The 20773-nt window shown below is 39.0% G+C and overlaps 1 protein-coding gene across 1 annotated transcript in view; it reads right to left on the bottom strand.

Annotated features, from left to right (window-relative positions):
* Positions 1-20773, bottom strand: part of REEP3 (receptor accessory protein 3) — a 98841-nt gene that overhangs the window by 28620 nt on the left and 49448 nt on the right. The window lies entirely within an intron of this gene.

Here is a 20773-nt window from a genome sequence, read left to right as displayed (position 1 = left end):
TTCTGAAATAACAGACTAAGATTATTTGCAACTCTGAATGATTATGTATATATTTTTATATACATATATAAAACACTATACATACAGTGTGTTGGATCAAATGAAGAAGGTGATGGTTTAATTCTCAACAGGTTTACGTCTCAGTTCCTCACATCACTACATCAATAGTCTTGGGATACAAGACGAGAATCAAAGAATAACAAATCTTTAGTCCTGACACAATATAGTCTAGGAATCTGAATCAAAGAATCAGAACAAGTGGATAGATTTTTCTTAACTGGAGGAAAGTTCTTTAAAAAGATCTTATTCTTAAAAAAAAAATCTTATTCTTATCTACACACTTCTTTATGATGACAATTAGCTATTTATTATATAATAACAGCAAAATATGATATGACCATATTTAATCTTTATTAGTCTTTTAAATATTTCATTCCTTAATTCTCAATATATAGAAACTGTTCAGGAACCAAAGAAAGATCCTGGGTTTGTTATATCCATAAGTCTGGTCACCCAGTTTGAAAGTTGGTTAGTGTATTTTTTTTTAAAGATTTTATCTATTTATTCACAAGAGACACACACACAGAGGCAGAGACATAAACAGAGGGAGAAGCAGGCTCCTCCAGGGAACCTGATGGGGTACTCGATCCCAGGACTCCAGGATCATGACCTGAGCCAAAGGCAGACACTCAAACACTGAGCCACTCACGTGCCCCAGTGTATTCTTTCCCCCCTGAAGCTCCATGTCCTCCTACCGACACCACAGTGGCCACTGCAGTAGAGTGAATGTTTATGTCCTCCTCCCTCCCTCTCAAATTTGTATGTTGAAATCCTAACCCCAAATGTGTATTAGGAGGTGAGGCCTTTGGGAGGTGATGAGGTGATGAAGGTGGAGCTTATAACTCATTAATGGAGTTAGTGTTCTTCTCAAAGAGAGATCTCTCATCCCTTCCACTACATGGAACACAGTGAGAAAATGGCTGTCTACGAACCAAGAGGTGGGTCACACCAGACACCAGAGCTGCTTTGATCTTGGACTTCCAGCCTCCAAAACAGTGAGAAATAAATTTCTGTTGTTTATAAGCCACCTGGTCTATGGTACTTTTGTTTTTTTTGTTTTTTTTTTTTTTTAATTTTTATTTACTTATGATAGTCACAGAGAGAGAGAGAGAGAGAGAGAGAGAGAGGCAGAGACACAGGCAGAGGGAGAAGCAGGCTCCGTGCACCGGGAGCCCGACGTGGGATTCGATCCTGGGTCTCCAGGATCGCGCCCTGGGCCAAAGGCAGGCGCCAAACCGCTGCGCCACCCAGGGATCCCGGTCTATGGTACTTTTGTTACAGAAGTCTGAATGGACTGAGACAGTAGTACAGGACATTTTTACCTTGTGCCTGGAAATACAGCATCTCTAACCAATTCCTGAGACTCCAGTGTCCCTTTGTATCAATCCTTTTCATAGAATGCTGCCTGATTAATTCCTTGGACTCACTTTCCCAACTATACCTTTCTGTTTCACCTGAGTACACAGACTCTCTTATCACTCAAGAAGGTTGGATTTGCATTGAGGATAAACATCACTAATCCTCTCCTCAATATTATAATAATAGCTAATACATGAAACCATACCAACTATGTATGGGCTAGGGACTGTACTCAGTGCATCACATATATTAAATCATATATTCTCCACAACAATACTACAAGGTAGGAAACATAATTATTTCTACTATTGATAAGTAAACAGCAACACAGAGAGGTAAAATGCCTTGCTCAAGGTCATAGCCAGAATTTGAATCCAGGCTGCCTGACTCTGGATTTGGTGCTATTAATCAATTATACTATGCAGAGAACAAATTTGTGAGGATTTGTTAAATGTGAGATCCAAGAATAACCACTACTTCCCTTGTTCTCATTTCAATGAGATGACAAAAAATTCAGGTCTCTATAAATAACCAGAAAATTGACCTAACTATTTAGTTTTAATATAGAAGCTTGTTTGGGTATTCCATAGATAATAGAAACTATAATTCAAGTGGTTTTTATGGTTTTCTCTTTACATGTATAAATCAATTAAAAATACCCATAAATAATTTTTGAAGAAATGTATCATAAAATAGAAATAATACCAATTCACTCTAACTTATAGGCTCCTGAAAACTTAAAAAATTTGCCCAAAGCAAATAATAGGGCATATTATCTACATTTGAAATACAAGGCAATTGATATACAATGATTATCTCAAATTAAAAAAGAACAAAATGGCCCAAATGTAGTCTTTAGTTTTCTACTTTTCATGAGTTCTCTTAAATTGCTCACTGCTGCCAATTCCAAACTTTTGTCCAAATATGGGGATTTTCTTCCAGGGCTAACATCCTATGTACATTTTCTCCCACCCCTCCCTTTTTCAGGGAAAGTGATACACTTCCATGAGTTGATTCACCCGGGCCCTTCCAGAGCCAAACCCTAACTCAGCATTTTTACCTCTCACTGTATTCAGGGGGTTAGCTTTTACCCTGATTGACTAAAAGCCTCTCCCAAAAAAGAAATGAAGAAAAGGCTGCAAACAGAATAATGAGCTTTTCCACAGCTTGGAGGCATCTTAGAGGTGATCACACTTTTGAAAACCATACAATCCCTTACTGAGAAAAACCGTGAAACAATCACAAGAGAAAGTGCTCCCACTGGGTTTCCCATTCCACCCACAGTGGGATTCTGGAGGAGATTCCAAGAAACCCAAGTGCTCCCTGGGCAGCGTTTGAAAACAAATAATACAGTAAACTCCTACTTTCCCAAGGGCCAAAATAAATAAGGAACATAAGGCCAGTGAGCTAAGAAATGGCAGGAGGAGGCACAGTCTCTCTAAAGCCAACGAGGCAGCTTCTCTATGAACACACCCGTCCTGTCAAGTCCCCTGTCCCTCTCCTGGTACTCAACACAGGGATCTGAGTGTCAACTGTCATCTTTCCCAGGAAAGCAGGGGCTTAAACTGTCTGTTTCACAGAAAGTTCAGGAAACTTTCAAGAAAGGTAAAATAATTTAAGTCAGTGCTTGCTACTTTTCATTATTTCACTATTTCCCACCATTATTATGGCTGTGAGTTCCCAAAGGGATGACAGCTCCACAAGGAGTCATAATTTACTGGTGAACAGAGCGGAGGGGAGGTGGTGCACATGTGGTGACTGGTGATACTCCCTGAATGACTCGTTCTCCAGTGAATGAAAGCGACTACACATCCCATAGATGTCAAGAGCAACTTTTGCTTCTGTAATGTGCTTATTTTCTTTTTTTAAAGATTTTATTTATTTATTCATGACAGAGAGAGAGGCAGAGACACAGGCAGGAGAAGCAGGCTCCACACAAAGAGCCTGATGAGGGACTTGATCCTGGGACCCTGGGATCACGCCCTGAGCCGAAGGCAGTTGCTCAACCACTGAGCCACTCAGGTGTCCTGCTTATTCACTTTCCAAATGCAGTCATTAAATTAATTTTAAAGCCCAAAGAATAAAAGTATTTTATAGTATGTAATATTTACTTCTTTAAAAACCCCTATATATTTATTTATTTAGGTTGTGAGAAAATTTAGTAATGTCAAAAATTTAAAAAGGAGAAAAAGAAGAAAAAGAAGGCTATGCCATTTTAGTTAAAACACAACGAACTATTCAATTACGAGGGTATTCCTGGACATTCTCCTCGAGTATTGACAACAACTTTATATAAGCAAAACTCCATGCTATATGAATTTGTCTTTAATGAATAAATTCCTTGATAATCTCTTAAGATTTTTGTTTGTTCTTATCAGAAATAGGAACATTAAATTATAGTAGGCAGGCAGTAATAATTAAATGAATGTAATGAGTGTGTGCCATTCGTGGGAGCAACCACAAAGAGTGTTAACCTTGAAAAGATACTGCTTTCTTCTTTCTATTAATGGATTCGGTTGGGATTTTATACCAAATGATTACTCAGCAAAGCTTTTATTAAAACTGTACCTCAAGGCTACACAGCCTCATGTTTAAGGTTTTGCTCCAAGGAGATAGAGATAGCAAGAAGTCAAGGTTAAAAAGGGGGAAAAAAAGTCACAAAATTATAATTAAACATATGAAGATTATAGATAAAATATTCTTTAGATCAACAGAAAATATCAGTAAACAAAATGCAAAAATAAAACTGAAAATTGGTAGAAAAACAATCACACTGATAATCTTGCGAATATATATTACCATATATTATCACTCTTAAAATGTTATACAAATATAAGTTAGTAATTAACTGGTAACCTTAATAAATTACAACCACCTTCTAAGTTGCTGGGGAAAGTTACTGGTATCACTATTCTTTGTTAAAAATTTATGTTCTTGGGAAAGTGGAAACAAATAGTATAGTATCTTTTTAGTTCAGAAACAATTGGCAGAGTCAGCAAACCATTGTCTAGATATCTCCTGGAGAACAGGAAGTAATAAGAAAGCTGTATCCAACTTTTTCTCAAAGGCTCTTTGGTCCCAGGAAACTGAATTATCCAAAGTGAAGCTTACACCTATAAGCACTAAGATGGTTACACCTACTTTTGATAAATCTTTTATATCAAACATAATTTAGACAATTCTTAAGGATTCAGGTGGCATCATTACATCTGACATGCACTGATACAAGTGTAGCAAACCCTACTTACTTTATGTTATGAGAATAGAAACATGAATCTGATAGCTTCTGTCCTCAAAGATATAACATTTTACTGGGGAAAAAAATGAGTAAAAAATTGTGACTTAAAAAAAGTGTTCTGCTGTTTTTACTACATTACATGTCCTAGCTTCCACTGTGAGTCAAGAACACAAGAATCTGAGGAAAGCTTACTAAAAGGACTATTTATAAAGTTGTGGGCAAGGTTCAGGAAGCTCAATAAAAGGATACTGGTGCACCCTGGAGCTAGCAACAGTAGGAGCTTGCATTACCCCTAGATGTGAAGGAAGGAGGGAGGGCAGGGCAAAGTTTCCTGGAATCCGGAGAGGGCAACAGCAGGGGAGAGCTGTAGCCTCAGGCAGACAGTCTAGTCAATCCGTGGTGGCAGAGGAAGAAGGGAAAATGCTGGGAGGACAATACTCTGATCTCATGCTCATCCTGCCTTCTGATCTTCTGCAGAAGCTTCTCACGGGCCAAACCCAAGGGAAGCCAGAGGTGATGCAGTCTGTGTGAATCAGACTCCTGGGCCATAAGCAAGGTGGAGAAATCCCACTGGAAGGGTGAATGACAAGTCCCAACACCACCTAGCCTGCCATGTCTTTGATCTGCCCAGAAAGGAAGCCTTTTCTCACCACTTCCACAGATACTTCCCCAGCCCAGATGACCACCATCTCCCATCTGCCTTATTCCGACAGCATCCTAACTGGTCACTCTGCTTTTTTGGGTCTATTCTGCATAGGGCAGCCAAAGTCTCTCCTTAAAACAGAAGCCAAATCATGTCATTCCTCTGCTCAAACCCCTCTCATGGCTCCCATCAGAGTTCTTACTAGGGCCTAGAAGACCCTGTGGATCTGGCACCTGCTACCTCTCTGGCCTCATCTCCTCCTCCTTGGTGCCTCATTCTGCTCCAGTCACATTGGCCCTTTTACTTTCCCTTGTATATGCATATATGCTCCTGCCTCAGGGCCTCAGTACATGCATTTTTTTTTTTTTTGGCCTGTCCCTTCTAGAATGTAAATTCTAAGAAGGCAAAGACTTTTATGTGGTTTGCTGCTGAATTACCTGTGCTTGGCTTAGATAGAGCTCTATAAATACATATTGATGAATTGCTGAATGAATATGAGCTGTGCACACCTCAGTGTGCTTCCTTCTGTAAGGATTGCAAGAGGCTAGACACTTGATACGAGATACAGCAGGAGGAGTGAGCATAAACTAGCCTTTCAGGGGATCTGGTTTTAAAGGAAAAAAAATAGAGGGGGAATAAAAAAAATAGCATGAAGCAAAAATAAACCACGTTTACATTCTCAAGGGCTGAAAATTTTACTAGCAAGATAAGAAGATTCAAATGAAGAGAAAGAAGAGATACTTAATGGAACAAGATCCCACACAAGGCAAGAATTACATTAGGAAGAAGAGTGGGCTCAAGAAAGCAGCAGAGATGCATGCTCTTCTGGGATGAAATGAAAGAAAAGACTGGCTGTGTTGGGAAGAGGAACAGAGCCAGGGACCTCTATCTGTACCTTAGAGGAGCAGGGAGGGCATCCTTTCAGGGTGGGTCCGAGTGGGAAGGAGGGTGGATTTGAGCACAGTAGTGAAGTTTTAGACAAGCTGTTCATCTGGATGGAAAAGGAGCAGCCCAGGGTAGAGAGGTTACAGATTATGTGATGAAGGATGGCCTCATCTGTTCTGAAGGCTAGACTTACGAGGCTGCCAAGGGGTAGGTTGAGGACAGTGAAGCAAAAGAGAAATGGGAGGTGACAGCTTGCTATCTGCAAGGAGGCCTAACAGCAGAATTGTGGCTGTGAAGTGGCTCAGCCAGGGCTGGTGCCTCTCAGCCCCCCTTTGCAGGCAGGTGGGACCATGGATCCAGTTCTCCCCAGCAGAACATGAGCTTAGGCTTTGGAGAAGTGAGTGTATCTTCCCCAGGCTCTTCCCCCTTCCTGTGGCCTGGGAGCACAAGGAGTAGGGCAACCTTAGAAGCCATGTGTTGAAGATGGGTAGAGCCCATTCTTGAAGGATGGCATGAGAATTTGTTGCCAAAATGAACACCTAATCTGGACTGTTATATGAGAAATACATTTCTATATTCCTTCAGCAGTTGCATTTTTGCTACATACTATAATTATAGTACTTAGCCTACCCTAACATGAAAGGTCACACTCTAATCTCCACAGAGATTGAGAAAGCAAGGCTGTAGTGGCAAAGGTTCCAGGATGAGGAAAGTATCAGTGTCAGTGCCATTGGCTGCCCTGTGTGGTATGGTTAATGCCCTGGTTGGTGGTGATGGTAAACCCACCACAGGGATCTGAAAATGGAGAAGAGGACTACCATGGTAAGAAATTCTGGTGGAGACACCAGGTGTCTGGTGGAGACACCTGAGTGCTCTCAGAAGGATTTGGAGGACAGGAAGGATCGATGTTCTCAGGTAGCAGACTGGGCAGGGCCAGAGAAATACTACTTGAAATTATTTTTCTGATCCCTTGGCAAATATGGTTCTATCCGTGTGAATTTGTTCATTATCGTCTGCACCGTTGATCTGTATGGCTTCAGTGGCAATCTGCTTCTATTTTCAATAGGCCAATAAATCAGATAAATAGGCTGGTTAGAAATATATATAAAGCTTAAAGTGGGTATACTCTGAGTGGGAGACCAGGATATCCAAAGCATAAAGTACATAAAAATCAGTGGGAATACTGCTTGAAAAACGTTAGATGCTCATTTTGCATTGTTTTGTTTCCCAGGCATCTATATGATGCCTACTATAGTACCAGGAACAAAAGAGATGCTCAAATAACTTATTAAAAGAATAAACAAAAGAATAGGCTAACTTATACATAAGACTGGAATTTCCATTCTTCTTGATTATTTGGTCATAAACCTTTTTTGAAAGTGGTCACAATGAAATGGCAGTCATACTTAAATCTTGGAAGACTTTATGTACTCTATTTTTTGTGACTAGAGAAATGTGGTGAATATTTTAATGTAAAATACAGTATTTGTAAGTAAAAGATTCCTCAAATGGAATCTTAAAATCATTTAAATATCAAAAGGAATTTATATCCCCAAGAAAATATACTCTTATAATTAGGCAAGTTCTTTTGGAGATTATGGAATCATCTGTGATATAAAACCATAGTATCTAAAATTATATTCTAGTTTATATAGTACATGGATCAGATTAGCTTATTTAACAAGCCAGCACTTGCTTTATTATTACTCAAAATCCATAAGGCTTTTACAAAGCCTTAGCATTTCAGAAACCCAGACAGTCATGTGATGATGTTCTTAGCTTTACTCTCTCAAAGGAATTAGAGGATATTTTAAGCTTGAGTGAATATTGTAAAATGAATATACCCATAGGCTAAATTTACTATCAAAAGACCATGCTCCATTTAATAGGTATGCATTTACCTACTCTTGATGCCAAAGAAAAGTAGGCCTCATTTCATGATGTTTTAAGATTTTTTAAGAAAATAAGTTCTTACGATTTACATCCTTACACAATGATATTGATTGAAATCCCCAAACAAATAAGGCAAACAAAAAGTGAACAGTAACTGTAAAACAATCCTTATGATTTCCATCACAGAACTTGATGCAATGCACGGGCCCCAAAATATGGGGGAATATCATGTTTGGTGGAAGAAGGCATGTTGCTATAGATTTATAATTCATGGTAATAGCAGTAATGGCATATTAATTAAAAAATACTGGGGTGTCTGGATGTCTCAGTTGAGTGTCAGGCTCTTGATCTCAGCTCAGGTCTTGATGTCAGGGTCATGAGTTGAAGCCCCACATTGTGTGGAGCCCAACTGGATGTGGAGCCCATTAAAAGAAAAAAAAATTTTTTTTCTTAAATTATATCTTTATATAACTTATTCTCTCTATGGTAGGACCAGTGTGATATTATAACAATAGTGATATTAACAATAATACATGTTAAATGATATAAGTGTATAATTACACTTGCATGATGAAGAAAAATTATGTGATATATTAATTTGATAAATATTACTCAGGGCCTTTAATAAACAAAGCCTTTGGATATGAAATAGGCATAAACTCTGATGTTAAGGTGTTCCTACTGCCAAGAAGCTTTCATGGGAGGGATTAGTAAAAGAAGACATAAAAGGATAAGAATTAGTGATTACCAGCATAATGTTTGCTCCATTATGTAACTAATATTTTATTATATATTATTTATTTGTCTTGTACAAATAAAATTTCTTCACTTCCAAAGGAAAGCCTTCCCTAACTCCTCACCCTCTGAAGGTCGTATATAATCTTTGTGCACCTACTCTTTCTTTGTAGAATATCTGAGCAATGATTCGTATAACATCTACCCCCGCCATTTAGACAGGGACAGAAACCATTGTGTTCACCATCATGTTGCCAGCCCCTAGCACCTTGTTCCTGGTAAAGCAAGCACAGAGGAAGGCTTTCACTTAATAGTTTCATAAGTCTGGGGGCGCCTGGGTGGCTCAGTGGTTAAGCGCTGCCTTTGGCTCAGGTCATGATCCCAGGGTCCTGGGATCAAGCCCCATATCAGGCTCCCTGCTCAGTGGGGAACCTGCTTCTACCTCTCCCCTCACTCATGTGTGTGTGTGTGTGTGTGTGTGTGTGAGCATGCGCCCATGCCCACATGAGCTCACATGAGCTCTCTTTCTCTCAAATAAATAAATGAAATCTTTATTTAGTTTCTTAATTCTAAGGTCTGGATTGATGCAAGACTCAAACAAGTAACTCTGGATTGCACAAACAGCAGTTTGTAACATATAGTCTATTTTGTCAAAGTTGTTCTCAGAGTTATCAGAGATTAAACAATTTTACAACATTTAACTTCAGATTATTTGAATCAGAAAGCAATGAATGTTAGGCTTTAAGAAAAAAATGACAAATTACATATGCCTAATGATTTCAATTATAACCACACTAAGTAAATCCAGATCATAAAATACTAAAATATGCCTTGCAGGAAAAAAAAAATCTTTGCGGAGTCTGAAAAGAAAAAAACACTGCTGAATTATAGACCACCCAAAAAGAATGTTATTTTCTGACCATTATTATTCACTCAAGTCAATTCACCCAAAACATTCATTCTATACCACATTTCAGAGACAACAGGGAGACCTTCTAATATAGAATGCTTTAGAAATAGCATAGAGTTGAAAAGATTTCTCCTGTTTCATTAACATTATGCAATAATTTGGTTACTTCATAATGATTTTTCCCCACTAAAAACAAAAAGGAACAAAATGTGAGAAATCAATACAAAAACTCCCTCTTTTATCCAACCCAGATGGCTCAGTTATGGGATTTTTCCCACAGCTGTGCCAAGTTAGAAGCATGCTTGAAAATAAGCTAGTTGAAGTTCAATCCAAAGTGAACAGAAACCGTGGATGAAAAGAGTTCTTTTTTTAAAAAAGGGGCATGTGTTTGGGGTGATTACATGAAACTAGAAATGACTTGGGCTTCCTTGACTTTGGTGTACTTTGTCCCTCACTGCCCTATTTAAGACTGTCTTAACTGTGTACAGCTCCCCTGAATTCAGATGTCTGGGGGTTTTACTTTCAGATGATGAAGCTGCTGCCACACGGTTTACCTGCAGATCCCACGCCTCACTCCCAAAGACCTCACGGCTTAGTCTGCAGGTCTCAAGGACTTAACTAGAAATAGAAGCCCATCACCCTACTCCCTCCGGTCCCTCAGTAATTGTGAGTCACAGAAGCCCGTGCATCTCATACCAAACCTCAGTAGTCTGAGGAACTTGAGAGAAGCCAAAAGTGCAAAAATGTTTAAAAAGTAGGTGGTAATTAATTTAAAAGGAGTGCTGGAAAGACGATGTGAAAAGCAGGATCTGCTGATGGGAATTGTTCCCGGAAGCAGAATTTAGAAAGGAATGAACTCTCATTCCAAAATAATACTCTCCATCTACACTGGCTGAGAATTCAGTTTGTTTTTTTATACTGTTAAAAGTACTATTGATTTATTTGGGACAATAAATATTTGTGAGAAAGACAGTTCCCTTATAACAGAACCACAAAGAATTTCTTGGGAAGAGCAGAGGGCAAGGGTGAGGGAGAGAATTTCAAGCATACTCCTCAGAGTACAAGGCCAGGTGTGGGGCTCCATCCCATGACCCTGAGATCATGACCTGAGCTGAAACCAGGAGTCAGATCCTCAACCGACTGAGTTACTCAGATGCCTCTGAAATATGCTACTTTTAACACTAAGTTGTCACTCTACCTAAAAATAAAAAAATAAGTATGTGTCACTTTACCTTCTTCTTTCCCTAAGTGTTCCCCAAGTCTTGGCCCATCATGTTTCTCACATGAAGTATTCTGAGGACTGGCACCATTTCTTAGGGACTTAGGTACCCTCATTCCATCTTTTTTCACATAGACAATTCCATCTTGGTTTCCACAAGTGAATTAACCTTGCTACTAGGTGATATGCTCCTTTGTCTAGGTGACAGGCCAGACTGACACAGAATATGAAAAATTTCATTCTTTGGGTAAGATACACTCTTTTATATACAACAATAGTATTATAGTCTGGGCTCAACAGCAACTTTAAATGTCCAATAGTCATTCAAACAGTAAGAACCAGCCTTTAAAAAAAAAAAAAAAAAAGAACCAGCCTTTATGCTACATGGGATAACATGCTATTCTTGAGAAGCAAAGACTGGTAGGAAAAAACTGCAGAAAGAATAAATCTCTGTCATGACTGAAAAATGAACCTGGGATATCAAATTACTTTCTTCTTTTTTTTTTCTTCAAATTACTTTCTTTCAAAAGCATGTGCAATCAATCTCACCTGGAGAGCTGAGGTTCACATTTGGGTGAGTGGACAGAGACAAGTGATGGGTCACAGGATTGTTGGGGGAAGGAAGGGCTGGTTGAGTACCAGGGTGCAGGACAGCATGAGGTCCTGGGTAAACACAGCCGAAGGAACAAAGAGGCTGAAGTGAAGTGAAGAAAGGTGGATGATTCTACAGGGAAACTTCCCTGAGGCAGAAAATTTTGTGTATGACCAGCTCTACAACACAGAAACTAGGAGAAAGTCTAACTCAATATCCTTACCCCTATAATTGTATTGTATGGTTCATTCTGTGAAAGTATTATTTTTCTACATCATGTTCCAAGTTGTTAATTAGTCCATTCACATACAGATGTTTCTAAAACAATTTGCTATTTGGTGTCCATCTGCATACATAAACTTATATTAAAAAAGTACAATGTGGTAAAAACTATTCACTTTTCACAATAAGATACCTTTCAATTATTTTCACCTTGGCTGTAGATAAAAATAACTTGGGGATTAAAAAGACATATTTAGGGGCACCTGGGTGGCTCAGTCGGTTAAGTATCTGACTCCTGGTTTCAGCTCAGGTCATGATAATTGGGACCTACACCGGGCTTTGTGCTTAGTGGGGAATCGGCTTGAGAGTCTGTCCCTCAATCCCTATCCCCACTCCTGCACTTTCTCTCTCAAGTAAATAAATAAATCTTAGAAAAAACCCTCATCTTTAGATGTTTAGGTCCCATCATCACCATGTGTAGAGAGAGGGCAGATACAAGTTTAAAAGAGAAGAAGCTCTATGAGTGTTTCTGATGTGTAACCAGAGTTGAGAATGTGCCCAAATTTCTTGCTACTTTAACTGTGGTCTACAGACCTGTGGCGTTGGGATCACCTGGAAGCCTGATGGAAAGCACAATTTCAAGCCCAGGCCAGACCTACTAAATCAGACTCTGTATTTCAACAAAACCCCAGGGCGATTCCTACACACCCTGAAGTTTGAGAAGCACTGCAGCAGGATGTTCTGACAATGGCACCTAGAGGAAGGTGGGTATCATGCATGAAGAGAAAGTAAGAGGAGCCTTGGGTTTGGAGAAAAGATAACTTTTTTGTGTGATAACTTATTAAATGTGAAGAGTTAAAATGTACCCTTATTTTCATAACACTGTTTGGACACATCATCATCAAAAAAAGAAAAAAAAAAGTTCAAAAAAGTGAAGAAGCTGGGCCTAAATTAGCTCACCTCTCAGAGGCACTATTCATAAGGCTTTCAGCAAACTGCCCAGGAAGAGCAGCTTATAGCCTCTTCTACCTCAAAGAGGTTCCATGAGAAACATCCTTGTTGTCTACCCATCCCCAGAGCCTAGAGTTATCTGGACACTGACCACTTGGTAGACCCCTCTTTTCCCAAGGAGGAAGTGCCCTTAGACTTTCTTCCCTAAGAGCACATCTAAGTCTTCCTCTTACAGAGAAAAGGTAAGAATGTTATCTTAGTAGGCTGAAATTATGTTCAAACATTCATGTGAATGGCAGAAACTTCTCCAGGTGGCTCCAATAATTTATTTTGACAATCATCTTAAGGGTAGAACATCATGGGGTGCCTGGGTGGCTCAGTCATTTGAGTGTCTTTTTTTTAAAAAAAGATTTTATTTATTTGACTGAGAGAGAGAGTGAGTGAGCACATGACAAGCACAGGGATCAGCAGAGGGAGAGGGAGGAGCAGACTCTCCACTGAGCAGGGAGCATGATATAGGGCTTGATCTCAGGATCATGGGATTATGACCTGAGCTGAAGGCAGGATGCTTAAACGACTGAGCCACCCAGGTACCCAAGTGTCCAACTCTTGATCTCAGCTCAGGTCTTGATATCAGGGTCATGAGTCATGGGTTCAAGCCCTACACTGGGTTCCATGCTAGGCATGGAGCCTACTTAGAATAATAATTATAAAAAGATATAATAAAACTGAAGTGCTAGATCTTAATTTAAAAGATGCCTTTTAGCAACCTTTGAAAATTAATATAATATTTTAAAATAAAACTATTCAACTCCATCTACTTTTTTTTTTTTTTAAAGATTTTATTTATTTATTCATAGAGTCAGAGAGAGAGAGAGAGAGAGGCAGAGACACAGGCAGAGGGAGAAGCAGGCATCATACAGAGAGCCTGATGTGGGACTCGATCCAGGGTCTCCAGAATCACACCCTGGGTTGCAGGGGGCGCTAAACCGCTGCCCCACCGGGGCTGCCCTCCATCTACTTTTCTGACTTTTCAAGACCTTTTGAAGATGTCCCCCCTCACTTTACCTACAGAATTTGGAGCTGTGGCTTAAAAAAAAAAAGGAATCAGTCTATATTTAATCTTATCAGATTAGCTATCGCCAAGACACACCTATCAGAATGACTAATATCAACAACACAAGAAACAACAGGTGTTGGAAGGATGTGGAGAAAGAGGAACCCTCATGCACTGTTGGTAGAAATGCAAACTGGTACAGCCACTCTGGAAAACAGTATGGAGGCTCCTCAAAAAGCTAAAATAGAACTACCCTATGATTCAGTACTTGCAATTGCACTACTAGGTATTTACCCAAAGAAGACAAAAACGCTAACTCCAAGAGATCATGCACCCCAATGTTTATAGAGGTATTATCTACGATAGCCAAATTCTGGAAACAGTCCAAATGTTTACCAATTGACGTATAGATAAAGGAGTAGTGGTATACATATACAAAGGAATATTACTCAGCCATCAAAATGAGTGACATCTTGCCATTTGCAATGACATAGATAGAGCTAGAGGGTATTATGTTAAGCAAAATTAGTCAAAAACAAATACCATATGATTTCATTCATATGTAGAATTTAAGAAACAAAATAAATGAGCAAAGGGGGAAAAAGGAGAGAGGCAAACCTCTTTGAAACTGACTCTGAACTATAGAGAACAAATTGGCGGTTACTAGAGGGGAGGTAAGTGGGGGATGGGGGAAATGGGTGATGGGGATTAAAGAGTGCACTTGTGATGAGCATTGGGTGTTGTATGGAAGTGTTGAATCACTATATTGTACACCTGAAACTAATATTACACTGCATGTTAACTGGGATTTAAATAAAAATTTAAAAAGATGCCTTTGTAATACAATAATTTAAAATAAAACCAATCATCTCAATCTATTTCTGTGACTTTTCAAGACCTCTTGAAGATTGTTTTTGCATTTTACCTATAGAGTTTGGATCTGTGGTTTAAAGAAAAATTCAGTCTATATTCTGATAGCCAAGAGATAGACAAAATTTCATATATTTGTATAATTAAATATAGTTTAATTTTTTGTAATTTTTCAAAAGAATTTTTTTCTACACTTCTATTATATTTCTAAAGTAACATCGCTCATGAATTTTTATTTTCATTTATTAGTTTTTAAAGATTTATTTGTTTGAGAGAGAGACGGAGACAGAGACAGAAAGTGAGCTATTTCCCCACAGCAAAGATGGTGGCGGTCAAGTGTTTTGGATGCTGTAGCCTCTTTGATTTTCAGCTGTTCCATCACTGGGGACTGGGATGGAGGTGGCTAGGCCTCCCTCCAATTTACTACTTAACATTTCCTTTAATGGAAACAACCATTTCTGTCTCTGCTTTTAAAAATCTATTTCCATTGGCACTACAGTTGGTAAAATTCTTCTTAGATATTAGCAAAAGCCCAAGTTAGCCTATTAGGTTTAAATGTTACTGTGAGAATTTTTATTTTTGTGTATGTTTTCCAAAGCATTTGCATTGGAAGCTAGAAAAGGACAAGATATCTGTGGTTGGCTCACTATATCTTGGTGTGAAAACTGTAGTAATGCTTTTGTTGACTTCATAAAGGTCAAGGGGTATTGTAATTCAAGTTCTAACTTTTTAATTTTTTTTTAAAGATTTATTTATTTATTTATTTATTTATTTATTTATTTATTTATGATAGACACAGGGAGAAAGAGAGAGAGGCAGAGACACAGGCAGAGGGAGAAGCAGGCTCCATGCCGGGAGCCCGATGCGGAACTCGATCCCGGGACTCCACGATTGTGCCCTGGGCCAAAGGCAGGCGCCAAACTGCCGAGCCACCCAGGGATCCCCCAGTTCTAACTTTTTAAAAAAAGATTTATTTATTCATGAGAGACACAGACAGGCAGAGGAAGAAGAAGGCTCAAGGAGAGCCCAATGTGTGACTCGATCGCGGGACTCCAGGATGATGCCCTGAGCTGAAGGCAGACACTCAACTGCTGAGCTACCCAGGAATCCCTCATGTTCTAAAATTTTAGAAGAAACTGTGCTAGACATTCATATAACACCCCCTCCCCTAATTATATCACCTTATTTAAATTTAACACTTGTTTCCTAAAGTGGATTCATTGCAATGGTCATGAGATGATCATGAAGAAATTGTTTTTAGAAAACATAAGGAGTATAAGTCATTTAATTATAACAGCATCAATTACTTCTGCAGTGAAATTATATCCTTTTATGTATTATATACATTTGAAGTAAACTTGGCACATCAAAAATTAGGTTTATAAAAGAATATTCATCACTTACTTCACTAAAGCAAATGTAGGTAGATTTATTTCATTAAAAGATAATGAACTGTCCCAAGTGATTTTATCTAACTGTCCTAAGTGATAATTGTGATTTTGATTTATCAAAACTTGATTTACAAACCAAATAACTCAAGACAAGATAGATACACATGTATTCATTATATGTCAGTTAAAATGAACTTCTAAAATAATTGTCAAAATCTAAAAAATGGTATCTAATACTACTTTAAAGCTATCTTCTGGGATACCTGGGTGGCTCAGCAGTTGAGCATCTGCCTTTGGCTCAGGGTGTGATCCCTGGATCCAGGACTGAGTCCCACACATCAGGGTCCCTGCATGGAGCCTGCTTTTCCCTCTGCTTGTGTCTTTGCCTCTTTCTCTCTCTCTCTGGTCTCTCATGAATAAATAAATAAAATATTAAAAAAAAAAAAGCTATCTTCTATGAGATTTTAAAAACCAATGTTAATGGTATCAGTCTTATTTAATAGCACAGTATATTTCAACCAGAAGTATTCCACTCACAAAGTCGATCTGGGAATCTGGGTAAAAGATAATAAACTGAATATACACATTTAATTGTATCCTTAACCACAAATATGATTAAAACAACAATAAAAGTGATTTTTAAAAAAGATATTAAGTCCGGAAGAATGTAGAAGAGAAGACAGCATCAAAATTTTTGGAGGTAGGAAGGAAGTGGATGAGCAGCAAGTGACTTAGGAGGCCTGATAGTTATTAAGCTGACAGTGGGAGAAATTGAGAAGCAATCCCAAGTTGACACTACAGGGCTCCTGAAAAGCTCAAGAACTGGTGACATAATTCTTGGCCACTAGGGCAAAAGACAGGTAGAATGGAGGTAGGTCTGCCTAAGGAGCAGGCAGGTGCCCAGATGCCCTCCCACTTAGTGGTCTGGCCATTCACCTCCTTCCTCCCAGAAGAACTCTGTGGCTGACTCTCTGCGAAGAGTGAGTCAGAGGTGCTCTGGATTTGGAAATCCTGGCACAGTTGAGAATAGGAATTAGGTTCCAGTTTATAAGTTAAATATTGAAAGCCCCCACCCTTATTCTCTTACCGGAATACGAGCAACCAAGCATCCTTTCAGAATGGAAGAATCTTCTCTCAAGAATCTGACTTGCATGAGAGAAAATACCTAAAGATCTAGGCATTGTCAATTTTCCAAGAAACAGTCATTATGGTTTGAACTGTATCTCCCTCAGATATGTTGAAGTCTGTTATGGTCTGAACTGTGATCACCCCGAATTCATATGTTGAAGCCATAAGCCCCAAAGTGACTGTATTTGGAGACAGGAGGTAATTAAGATCAAATGAGGTCATAAGGGGGCCCTAATTTAACAGAACTTGGACCCTCATAAGCAAGAGACACTCATGAGAGCTTTCTTCATGCATGCACATAGAAAAGGCTATCTATAAGCCAGGAAGAGGCTTCACCGAAACCCAACCCCTATGGCACCTTTGGCTCAGACTTTCAGCCTCCACAGCTGTAAGAAAATAAACTTGTGCTGTTTAAGTTCCTCCCTGTATGATGGCAGCCTGAGCTGACTAATACGAAGTTCTAACCCCAGCTACCTAAGACTGTGACATCACTTGGAAACAGGGTCGCTGAAGGTGTAATTCATTAAGATGAGGCCGTACTTGGGTATAGCTGGGCCCTGAATCCAATGCTTCCTTGTAAGGAGGACAGAAGCAACTCTAAGAACACTGTATGACGACAGGGACAGTGTGAAGTGCTGCAGCTGGAAGGCAAGGGCCCCTAGATTGCAGGAAATCACACAGGCAAGAAAGGATTCTCCTAGGGACACTTGGGTGGCTTAACGGTTGAGCCTTTGGCTCAGGGCATGATCCTGGGGTCCTGGGATTGAGTCCCACATCGGGCCCCCTGCAGGGAGCCTGCTTCTTCCTGTCTGTGTCAGAGAGAGGCAGAGACACAGGATCCCAGGACCCCGGATCATGACCTGAGCTGAAGGCAGACATTCAACCACTGAGGCACCCAGGCGTCCCTAAAATAAAATCTTAAAAAAAAAAAAAAAAAAAGGATTCTCCTTGACAGGTTCCAGAGGGAGGTGTGACCCTGTGCACATCTTCATGATGTCCTTCTTGCCTCCAGAACCGTGAGATATAAATTTCTGATTTTTTTCTTAAGCTATTTGGATTGTGGTACTTCCTCTCAGGAACAAATATAGTTACCTCATTGGATCACCCTACAGTGAAAAGGACATTCAGCAAGTCTCCTCACAGACATAAGGCTTCCAGCCAGCTTGTAATTATCATGCTCCAACACGAGCAGAGGACCAAGGACTACCCAACATTTGAGAAAACCATCTGTGAGAGACAGATACTAAGACAAACAGAACTCAAAGGGGAGACTGTACAGAAAGAACACGTCTAAAACACCATCATTCATAGACTGAGGCAAGAGGGAACCTATTGTAGACAACTCAAGAGTTCCTATAAGGAAGAGGAACATTCAGAAAATGAAAAGCACTCTTAGAAATTCAACACATGGGAGCAGAAATTAAAAGATTAACTAAAGGGTTGGAAGATGAAATTGAGAAACCCATCACAAAATAGTGCAAAAAGAAAAAGTGACAGGAAAGAGAAGAAAAACTATCAGAATATTAGATAATCAGTCCAAGTGGTTTATAACTGAATAAAAGGAATCCCAGACAGAACAAATGGTGAAAATGGAGAGGAGAAAATCATTTTGAGAAGTCAATTTAACTAACCAGAACTGAAGGACAAAGAATTCCTAAGTTAAAAGGGACTATTGAGGATTTGGTAAAATCTATCACAGTCAACTCACACACATACATCATCATGAAATTGTAAGCAATGGGGACATGAGAAAGATGCCACAAACAGGTAAGAATCAGAATGGCTTCAGACTTCTCCACAGCAACATTAAAAGCTGAAAGGCAATGGAGAAATGCCTTCAAAATTCTGAAGGAAAATTATTTACAATCTAGCATCTCAAAAAATTTGCCTCTCACACAGCCTTCTTGGGAAGGATGTATTTCCTTTAAATGAGGAAGTAAAATAAAAAGGAGGAAAACAGGGATGCCTGGCTGGCTCAGTGGTTGAACATCTGCCTTTGGCTCAGGTCATGATCCCGGGGTCCTGGGATTGCGTCCCCCATCAGGCTCCCTGTGATGAGCCTGCTTCTCCCTCTGCCTATGTCTCTGCTTCTCTCTCTGTGTCTCTCATGAATAAATAAATAAAACCTTAAAAAAAGAAAAAAGAAGGAAAACAGGAGATTAAGGAATCTGAGGATTTAAAACAAGAGCCAGTATGGAATATCTAATGGATGTTGACACACTGAGAAGAAATCTATACAACTATGCAGAGTCTGGGTCTAAATGCGCAATACAGAATATCATATAAGTGAAAACTCAAACAAACGAAAAACAAGACAATGAATAACACCTGGGAAAAGAAACTACTGTGTAGGAAAAAAAATGATAATGTAGACACTGAAGAGACCAAATCCAAATAACGTTTTCATAATAAAAAAAACCCTATATAACAGGTACTCTTATATGTCAGGTACTGATTTAAATGCTTTATGTTCATTAACTCATAATTCTTACAACCACCTGAGGAGGTAAGTACTATAACAGTTCTCATTTTTCAGTGAAGGAAACTGAGGCACAGGAAGGTCAAAAACTTGTACAATGACACAACCAGTAATGGACAGGGCTGTGATGATAACCCAGGCAGCCTGGTTCTAGGTGTTGTGTTTTTTATCTCTTCAGTCTATTGTGTCTTTCTAACTTAGCCTAAATAATGCAAATATTGAGTAAGACCCTGGGAGGCAATCCGGAACAGGGAAATATGCACATGTATAGTGACACTGCGTAGCTACTATTAATCATCTTTAATAGAAAGAAGTCAACTGATAATATCCATCTGAAAAATTAAGAAATAGCAATATAAGCATATTATTTAGATATGGAAATAAATACTAAAGGATTTGGATAAAAGGGCTGAAAGTAGCATCAAGAGAGAAATAGGGAAGGGAAGGTGGGGGAACTGTTGTTTTCCATTATAAACTTTAGAAAACTGATTTTAAAATTATAAGTACAGCTTTGATAAAAATAAAAACTAAATTAAAATTAGATCAGAATGGAAAGTAAACAGATAAGCATGTGGCTTGACAAAACTAATTTTCAGAAAATTCCACCTTAATCAGTGGGTTAAACTTTACACCTTCCAAATTAAAACCCTTGAATCAAATGAGTATTTTTAATCCAAAACATGAGAAGATGGGGCATCTGAGTGGCTCAGTTGGTTAAGCATCTGCCTTCAGCTCAGGTCATAATCCCAGGGTCCTGGGATGGAGCCCTGCCTTGGGCTCCCTGCTTAGCGGGAGTCTGCTTCTCTCTCCCTTGGGCCCTGTCCCTGCTTGTGCTCTCTCTCAAATAAATATATAAAATCTTTAAACAAAAATACGAAAAGATGCCTGGGGAACAAACACTTCTTGACAATAAAGAAATATATATTTTCTTTATTGTATTGTATTTTTTCCTCTTCTATATTCACCCTGAAACTAGCAGACAACTTCAGATTTTACTAGTTGAAAAGAACTATAAAGCTAGTAGGGGTGTATTTGTTCATTTTCCTATCACCCAAGTATTCAAGAAAAATTAGGTCACTTTCAAAACCAAGTCAATAGGATTTTAGAGGGCTATTTCTAAGCTTTTAAAAGTGTAATCTCC

The sequence above is a fragment of the Vulpes vulpes genome, chromosome 4 (genome assembly GCF_048418805.1).
Source record: "Vulpes vulpes isolate BD-2025 chromosome 4, VulVul3, whole genome shotgun sequence".
In the NCBI taxonomy this organism is placed as follows: domain Eukaryota; kingdom Metazoa; phylum Chordata; class Mammalia; order Carnivora; family Canidae; genus Vulpes; species Vulpes vulpes.
The sequence above is the reverse complement of the archived record's forward strand: the minus strand, read 5'-3'. Positions and strand labels throughout refer to the sequence as shown.